The sequence below is a fragment of the Esox lucius genome, chromosome 8, assembly GCF_011004845.1.
Source record: "Esox lucius isolate fEsoLuc1 chromosome 8, fEsoLuc1.pri, whole genome shotgun sequence".
Lineage (NCBI taxonomy): Eukaryota > Metazoa > Chordata > Actinopteri > Esociformes > Esocidae > Esox > Esox lucius.
In genome coordinates, this window is record NC_047576.1 from 28,601,749 (window position 1) to 28,612,050 (window position 10,302).

The 10,302-nt window shown below is 38.8% G+C and overlaps 1 long non-coding RNA gene across 1 annotated transcript; it reads left to right on the top strand.

The window, feature by feature from the left end:
- The first annotated feature begins 6,849 nt into the window (after positions 1-6,849).
- LOC117594817 lies at positions 6,850-10,070 on the top strand. The gene is made up of 3 exons (XR_004576067.1): positions 6,850-7,017; positions 7,232-7,823; positions 8,109-10,070. It is a non-coding gene; the product is annotated as an uncharacterized LOC117594817 (long non-coding RNA).
- Positions 10,071-10,302: the final 232 nt, after the last annotated feature.

The window sequence follows — 10,302 nt, forward strand, 5'->3', positions numbered from 1 at the left end:
CTACAGTTCACAAGTCCGCTTCTCTAAACACTATGCTATTTAACAAGGGGTCCTCAGTCAGTCAGTCACTCACTCACTCAAGACACATTCGCTCTTCTTGGCTGGCTCCGCTTACGCAGTCTGGCAAAAAAGACTCAGAATAAAGATCACAAAAACACAAAAAAGTACAGAAGGTTGAATCACAAAGCTGCACATGGGTGGAGTATTATTTGACAACTGCATTGTTTTCAATGATGTGTATACCCACAAGGCAGCCTGAGGGTACGTGCCAGAGTAGCTGCAACCAAGCAAGAGATCCTGGTGTTCCTTTTGACTATAGTGAAGCCTGTTTGCATATACCAGCAAGCTAGCTACTTAGGTATTTAATACCACCCTTAAGATCTGGAGTTCAGTGTCTTCATCTGCTTTTTCCAAATGTAATCGGCTACAAAAGAAAAAAATTCTACCTCCAATATGAAACAGTTCTTACCATTTGTGCCATATGGATTCATTTGGATCTGAGCTCCGAGGACAACTCCCACTATCAAGGTCAGAGCAGGGGACCCAAAAACCCGACCCCAACTGAATTCTGTAGGTAATCAGACCCAGTCATAATCAGAGGTAGTACATTTGTTGATTCTCTCACATACCATGATGAAACTCCTTAAGTCTTGAGAGATAGATGGAGACCATTGTAAAACTGCTTGGGCAATCATATCATAATTTTCCATAATCTCTGTCACATACAAACTCACACAAACATAGCCACAAATAAACACAGATACACCACAGGAAGGTGAGCGATAAAGCAGACAGTAAATGTGCTTTTTTATTGTTGGCCTCAAGTGACTAACCATGCAGAAAGCATATTTAGGTAATGAGAGGGGAACTATCATTTGGCAAGTACAAAAAAATATTAATTGGTGTTGATAACACTGCATAACATTTTCTAATATCACTTCGCCACTTTGCCAGTGATATTTGTTTTTTTTCTGTAAAACACAAAAGAAAGATGTTAAAATCCAATAACAACTTGGTTTTTTAGATGATTAAACAACTACCTTGGAGCGATTTGTGCTTGAACAAAAGTAGCCAACAGTTGGATTCCATTCCAGTGTATATATTTTTTTGTGAGCAGGTGTTAAAACTACATACTCTGCTCAAAATAATTAAATTAAGGGAACACTGAAATCTGAAATCTGAAATATATTTAAGTTCAAAATCTTTTCTGTACATTGTGTAATTCATTGATAACCAAAATGACTAAACAACGGTCCATGGAAACCAAAATCACCAACCGACTGAGGGTTGGATTCAAACTCACACCGAAAATCTAAGTAAACAATTTGCATCACAGTCTGTTCCAAATTGCATGAATTTCATTGTGGCTACTCATAATGTGACATAGTGTGTATGGCCCCCACGTGCCTGTATGCATTCAGGTCTGGGGAACGTGAGAGCCAGTCAATGGCGTCAATGCCTTCTTCATCCAGGAACTGCCTACACACTCTGGCCAGATGTGGCCGGATATTATCCTGCACCAGGAGGAACCCAGGGCCCACTGCACCAGTGTAAGGTCTGAAGATGGGCATGGTAGGATTACATATCGGCACCTAACAGCAGTCAGGGTACCATTGGCAAACACATGGAGGTCTGTGCAACCCTCCAAGGATATGCCTCAGCAGACCACCGCCAAACCGGTTATGCTGGATGATCTTGCAGGCAGTGTAACGCTCATCACAGCATCTCCAGACTCTTTCACGTCAGTCACATGCTCACTGTGAACATGCTCTCATCTGTGAAGATAACAGGGCGCCAATGGCAGATCTGCCAATTCTGGTGTTCTCTAGCGGATGGCAATCGAGCTGCATGGTGCTGATCCCACAAGATGACGCCGGGCCCTCATACCACAGAATCTGTTTCTGACTGTTTGGTCAGAAAAATGCACACCAGTGGTCCACTGGAGGTAATTTTGTACGGCTCTGGCAGTGCTCCTCCTGTTCCTCCTTGTACAAAGAAGCATATGCCAGTCCTGCTGTTGATACCCTTCTACGGCCCTGTCCAGCTCTCTTTGTGTAATGGCCCATCTCCTGGTATCTACTCTGTGCTCTTAAGACTGCACTGGGTGACAAACCGTCCAGCAACGGCATCTATGGACGAGCCATCTTGGAGGAGCTGAACTACCTGTGCAACCTGAATGGGCTGCAGGTACCACCTTATGCTATCAGTACTGACAAGGACACAATGTTGTCAGAGCATAATTTGTATTTTTTACTTTGTGTTTTGTGATGTGTCACAGTCCTCCCCACATGCTTTTGGGTTCAGAGATGTTGTTGTTAGACTCCAACTTCTACCCTGTATTCTCTTTTTCAATCCCTGACAGTAGGTCATATCTCCTCAAAGCCTCCAAGTCCCCAGAGTGAATCAATTACCCCAGGGTTGTCTTGCTGTTGCCTCTCCAGTGCACTGTTGTCACTTTCATTTGCACGTGACATTGATTTACAATCACATATGCTTCCTTACTGAACAGATTGATATCCCTGAAGTTTAATTGACTTGGTTTTATACTGTGATGATTATGTGTTCCTATAATTTTTTTGAGCAGTGTATGTTGACCATTCTTGTACTTTCTGAACAGAACACATTTTTGTCACAATGGAAAGAATATCAATAATATATATATATATATATTTTTTTTTTAAATGTAGTACCTTAAATAACTCCAATGCAGAAAGAGCTTATTTCTACGAAATATTCCAGTTGGATAGTTTATGCTAGGTAGTTTATGCTATTGTCAGCCAAGCCTAGATACAACATTCATTTGGCCGGTGACTTGGCAGTCAATGAGGAACAGGATGTTTAGTCGTCTTAGCTTGATGCACTGACAATCATTATAGCACATCTAATATCTATAAACTGAATTACAGAATGATATCCTGCAAGAGCAGAGGCTTTTTATATTGTCCATACCAATGTCAATATTTTGAAAAATGAAATTAACTAAAGTTTACAGCAAAAATGTTTTGACAATGTTGAAAATCCATAACAATGTGTCCAAAGACTGGAAACTATTTTATAAATTCCACTCATTAAATGAGTAATTGGTCAGTAGCATCCAGATTTTGTGGGTTATTAGTTAAATATCGGTGCCCTGACTCAGCGAGCTCTAGCAACTCCTCATGTGAGCAAAATCCAGAGAATGTGGACCGGAGAATGTGCAAAAGCATTTTGGCCAAGACTTGCTTAAGTGATTAAGTGATGTGCTATTTTTGGCATGGGAGGATTAATTAATTAATCACATAGTTTCTCAAATTATGCAATATTTTAGTTCTGGGTTAACTAAGAGTAGAACGATATAGATTGAAGAAAAAGTTCTGCTATTATTATTATAAAAATTACCCAGCATAGTGTCAGTTCATGCTATTAAAAATCAGTTAAATATATTTTATTAAATATCCTCTGTATTATAAGCTGATTGTCCATAACTGCTTTAATGTCTACCAATGGCACATTCATCTTTTATGAGACAAAACATTACATACATACACATTTTTTTGTAAGGACTCATATTAACAATATTAATAATAGTCTTAAGAATTAGAATTAAATAATATAAATGGGAAAACAAGTAAATTACTAGATTTCTAACATTTACATAGGTGTATATAATTATTAATTTAATTAAAACAGAAATTATTAGTACATGTTTTACTATGTTAAGGGTTACAAAAAGAGAAAAGGTACAATAATGTTCTAAATTCACTTTACTGGTATGGATGAAAAGTACAGGTCTGGATCAAAGGCTTCATACCAACAATTTTAACTACAATAGCATAATACTCTGACTTAAACTGCATCTGTGCCAAAGTTTTCATTCAGTGCCTGTCACTCCTTAATTATTTCATATTTATCACACAGTGGGCAATATCCACAGATGCCTCTGGAAAGTATTCTGACTCATAATCATCACCATATCATGTACTTGATTCAGGTGAGAATGCTCTGACAAACTGGAAAATAGCACCTTACGTTATAGGCCTAGAAGAACACTGTAATGTATAATTTATGTCTACCCTTTACTCTAAACTCTATTTAATCATTAGCATCAATGGAGTAGAGGGAGAATGAGAAAGACAGTGCCAAGGGACAGTATGTAATGGAGGAAAAAAACGTTGGTGTAGGATTTCTGGCTCACATGTTGTCTGCCCGCTCTAAAGGTTACGATTAACCCAGCATTACGTCTGTTACCCCCTGAACAGCATCAATGAATTAATCACCTACCAAACACCTCAATGACCAAAGCTGCATTTACTTAACAATAAAGCTGTCTCACTAAGCAATGACGCGTGGAAGAGCGAAGTGAAACAAGGGTAGAGAAACAGATCAAACTGCAGGGTATGACTGATAACATACAGTGAAAAAACTAATGATTTGGACAATTACAATTGTTTGTAATAACCAAATGACCAAAGTATACTCTTCAAAATGAAGAGAAAACTGTCATTCAGGTCAGGAACACTTTCCAGCATGTAGGGATGGATGTATCAAAGAATACCACAGAAGAGTACACCACCGAAATATCAGAGTGTATACCACAAAATGCAAACCACTAGTAAGCCTCAAGAACAGATTGGCAAGGTTACAGTTTGCTAAAAATGTATTCCTCAGAAGAATTCTGGGAGATATTACAGTTACTATTAGTGAGAGCTCGTTCAAAAAAGCAACATAGCACACAAATTACTTGAATAATAACTATAACACTACATATTTTCCAAGGTGCACAATGTACGGTATCTTGTTCTTTGCAATATTTTATTGCTTAATGTTTAAGAAAATGTGTAGGTTCTCTACACATAGCCTGGCTTGAACGTTAACAGGACTGGTTATCTGCAGTGAGGGAGCATTATGCGTTTCTACATTCATTGAGCAAAGAACTTAGCCATCACCTGTCAATATTTGGAGCATTCTCCAGATAGCTCAAAGGTAATCTTCAAAAACTTGGATGTATTGACTATGAGCCCTAAATTCTCCAAGGGTCAGTTATCCAAATCACTAAAACAACCTTTCTTCAGGTTTAATCCAGGAGTGAGCAGTGCAACCGGCTATCACAGTCCAGGGTACAGGGGTTAGTAACCAAGCACGGTTACCTTGTCATGTCACAATGTAGTGACTCCATGTGGCGGCTTAGGCACCTGTGAGTTCAATCATGGAAGAAAACTGGACAATGTCCAGAAGCATTAGTTGCTAGAAATCCTGGTTAAGCAAGTCACATGACAAGAACCAAAGTGTTTTCGATGATGCTTCTGCTGACATACAGTGGGGAGAACAAGTATTTGATACACTGCTGATTTTGCAGGTTTTCCTACTACCTAATTTTTATCATAGGTACACTTCAACTGTGAGAGACGGAAGCTAAAACTAAATAATTAATTAGCATTTTATTGCATGACATAAGTATTTGATCACCTACCAACCAGTAAGAATTCCGGCTCTCACAGATCACAGACCAATAGAGACTTTCAACTCCCTCCAAACATTTTCTATTGTGTTCAGATCTGGAGAGTGGCTAGGCCACTCCAGGACCTTTAGACGCTTCTTACAGAGCCACTCCTTAGTTGCCCTGGCTGTGTGTTTCGTTTCGTTGTCATGCTGGAAGACCCAGCCAGGACCCATCTTCAATGCTCTTAGTGAGGGAAGGAGGTTGTTGGCCAAGATCTCGTGATATATGGCCCCATCAATCCTCCCCTCAATAAGGTGCAGACGTCCTGTCCCCTTTGCAGAAAAGCATCCCCAAAGAACTGCTTCACAGTTGGGATGGTGTTCTTGGGGTTGTACTCATCCTTCTTCTTCCTACAAACACGGCGAGTGGAGTTTAGACCAAAAAGCTCTATTTTTCTCTCATCAGACCACATGACCTTCTCCCATTCCTCCTCTGGATCATCCAAATGGTCATTGGCAAACTTCAGACGAGCCTGGATATGATCTGGCTTGAGCAGGGGGACCTTACGTGCGCTGGAGTATTTTAATCCATGACGGCGTAGTGTGTTACTAATGGTTTTCTTTGAGACTGTGGTCCCAGCTCTCTTCAGGTCATTGACCAGGTCCTGCCGTGTAGTTCTGGGCTGATCCCTCACCTTCCTCATGATCATTGATGCCCCACGAGTTGAGATCTTGCATGGAGCCCCAGACCAAGGGAAATTGACCGTCATCTTGAACTTCTTCAATTTTCTAATAATTGTGCCAACAGTTGTTGCCTTCTCACCAAGCTGCTTGCCTATTGTCCTGTAGCCCATCCCAGCTTTGTTCAGGTCTACAATTTAATCCCTGATGTCCTTACACAGCTCTCTGGTCTTGGCCATTGTGGAGAGGTTGGAGTCTTTATGATTGAGTGTGTGGACAGGTGTCTTCTATACAGGTAATGAGTTCACTCACAATCTTTAAAATGTTTCTCTAAGTAGTTCAGAAATGTGTTAAAGTAGGTTGTTTGTGACAACTGTGACTTTTCAAAAAGTCATTAGTATGTTGGAGTGTAAACAATGGAAACTTCAGCATTGTGAAGAAATCCCATTCAAGTAAATACATTTTTAAAAGTTAAATAAAAGTTCAACACTACTGTTGGGGTTTAAGGCCGGGTGTCTCTGTAAAGCACTTTGTGACAACTGCTGTTGTAAAAAGGGCTTTATAAATACATTTGATTGATTGATTGATTAAATATTTAAAAAATTATAAAAGATATCAAAAAGTTGTATGCAAGCAACTATATCCTACAGAGCCCCTAAGGGGACATGAGCAAAAAAAAAAAAAAAAGTTTAGCTTCATGTGCTCACATGAAACTTTCATGTGCTCACCTGAAACTTTCATGTGCGCTCGCAAAACCTAAAGTTTAGTTTCATGTGCGCACGCAAAACCTTTTCATGTGCGCACATGAAAGTTTCAGCGAAGAACTACGGTTAAATGGCGGCTAAAGATGAGTTGGAAACGTTCCTTAAAAGCCGTAATATACCAGACAATATCATAATTAAACTGAAAGATAATAAGGTAAGTTATGTAGCTGTAAATTAACTGTATGCTATTGTTCAATGTTAACTTTTGACTATTGCCAGTACTTCGTCTACTGTTAAATTTAGACTGTTAGTGTTAGCAATACTAACTGGAATACTTTTGCTAGCTCTCCCTGGTAAAGTTAATATAATGTAAGCCTGTGCTGACTTAATTTTTTGAATCTTTTTGCCTTTTCCCATGAATTTTTCAGATCGACGTTAATGTCATAGCTTTAATGGCAGATGAAGAGCTGGGTCAATATATCGGAGACCTACTTGCTGTTCGAGCATTTTGTTGGCAAAGAACTTTTGACGAACAACAGTGAGACAGTGAAGTCAGCTCTGATGCACAGGGTTCGAGAAAAAAATAGAAGGAAGAACCCGCCAAAAGCGACACGTACAGCTGTCGGCAATAGATATGCAGTGAAAGACAAACGGCGGGTCGAAATGGGATGGCTTCACTTTCAGAAGGGCGAGTATCACCAGGTCCGAACAAAAGGTGGAGGTGGAACACGGCACCTGTCTGTGCAGAAAACTGTAACCGTGGTTGAGCTGCTACAGATAGGCAAAGATTTATTCTTCCCAGATGGACTCTCTGCCAAAGGACCTATTGGGAAGTTCGATTTTGACATTCGTGATTTCAGTCAGAATTCACTACCTCATGATTGCACCGTAGACCACCTGTATGAGAGGACTAAGCTGCAAATGCTTCGCATTTACACATGCTCCCATTATAAAGACACCGCAATCATTCTCTCGGATGCATCCTCAGACTTTGAGCCCAACGATGAGAGGCCAGTGAAGGTAGGCACATTTCTCTTCAACCACATTCTGTTTTAAAGCATATTGTTGTGGCAAGCATTAAACACAAAATGGATTAATTGGAATTGAATTTGAAACTTGATTTATGTCTGTATACTGGGTATGTCTGTGTTTATGCATTAGATAATTACATGTAGGCAGTGTATGCCAAGCTGTCTGACCGTCCACCCATCCATCTATCAGCTATTGTAATGCCAACTCACAATGAGGTTAGAGTGTGCCATGGTTGTACAAGCCCATCATTTGCTGATCTGCTGATTTCTGCAGAACAAAACCAGGAGACATCATCACAAGAGGACTGAATCTACCAAAGAGGATCACCCAGAGAAATCTTCTGATTCAGATGAGGCACCTACTGACTCAGTGCAAAAAAACTAATGAAAGAGTAAGCTCCAGTAGATATTAGCCTACTGCATTTTTACTGACCCAATCTGAGATGTTGTGCTGCCCCAATCACATTCTGTGTCAGTGATGGAACTTTTCCCCCCCATAAAGACATTATGTTATGGTAGACATGAAAGCTTATGATATCTCAGAAGCATTGAGCAATAGAAGCTAGAAACCTTTTTGCGCTTCTGCACAGGGTCCACTGTGCTGTCCAAAGACAAAATTGAAGTAACTTTTAATAAACTGTGTGGTTTAAGTCGCAGGCCTGTTGCACACACTTGTGGAGCAGTACTTGAGTTACCATGCACCTACAGCACATATCCTGAATTTCGAACAGAATTTGACTGTTTACTGTCTGGAGATTGTTTCACAATGGATATTGTGTAGACAGAGTTGCACTTTTAACTTTTCTGTGGAAAAAAAGTGAATCCTAAAAAGGAGTTAAAACATGAGATAGCTATTGACAGTCAATGTTTGTTGTTATAATGGATGTAAGAAATGTAACACTTTTACTTATTTGTTATTAACCATCAATGTTTGGGTGTCAGTTAAATCAATAATAGGCTTAATGATGACAACAGCTGAGTGAGCTTTTCAAAGAAGTGGTAACTCATCAACACTCCACTTCCATTTACTTCCATAAATACGAATGTAAGTGTTGTCGTGGAATTATGAGGCTCCATCTGTGTTCAGTGTAGTTTGGAGATACTGAGCATTAATAGTTTTCACATCTCGCACACAAACTGTAATGCATCCCGTTTAATTTGCGTATTTAAGATGCAGCGGTAAACAACACAGTAGCTCACTTGTAATCAGAAGGTAAATGGTATCTTGTTTTTCCAAAGTGATATTGTCAAATGTAATGACAAACAAATGAGACAAATGGAGAGTTTATGATAAACAGCTACTGTGAGGGGGAAAATTTGATCGTCACAGATAAATTAATGCACTGTATTTAATTATTTTTTAAAACACCTAGTGCTAAAACGATTAGTTGATTAATTGATCTATCTTTAAATCGTTTGGGTTGTATATCCAGCCAAAACATTCATTGCTTTCAGTTTTTCTAATGTGAAGATTTGCAGTTTTTTTCTGTTTGATATTACTGTAAATTCACTCCTTTGAGTTTTGGGTGAGTTGGTTGGTCAAAACAAGACATTTGAAGGAGTCACTTGGACCACTTGAGTGGTCGTGATGGGAATTTGGTAATGCTAACTTTTAATTTGGTACTAATTGTAGGGAAAATATAAGTGTCCTTGAAAGAAAAGTTCCATCAAAACCAAGTACATCATTTGTTTGTTGTTGGAAACTTTAATATCTAATTTGTTGAGTTATTTTTGTACGTTCAGGTAACCTGCTCCAGAATTGTCTGTTGTCCTGTTGGGTTGTTATAGAATAATACAAAGAATAATAGATGTAAGAAAAGTAAAACTTGTACTTATTTTTTTATTAAGCATAAATGTTTATGTAAAGTACTGACACATGAGTTTTTGCAGATTTCCATTTAGCAGTTAAATACACTACATACTTGCTGTTCATGAGAACGTTTAGAGAGTGATGGTGTCCAGAAAGGTCTGCTGTCCTGTGTAGTTGTTGTAATAGGTGTAAGAAAAGTAAAACTTTTACTTACTTGTTATTAAGCATAAATGTTTGTTAGGTTTTATTTATTTTATGCCTTTTCAGGGAAGCAATTATTACTGTACAGTACTGCAGAATATCGCATTTCACACGTTCACTTGTTTTACATTTTGGCAAAGGGTAAATACCAATGGCTGTTTTTGTTGAAGCCTCACATACTCAAAATGTCCAAGATACTGTTAAATTAAAATTACAACTTTGTCATTCATGTCATATGCTTCATTTCTTTGCTGTGCTTGTGTCCATATTTCCCTGTTCATGACTGAAAATATCCTACATTAACAAGATTCATAATACACATAGCTTACTGACACTGTTAATTTGTCTGTTATCATTTACATGCTGACTGGAGAATGTTGATGTGTTTTGTGTAGATAGAATTAGAGAGTGGATTTGATTTCTCAAGTGCAGATACAAATCCAATGCTTGATAAGCA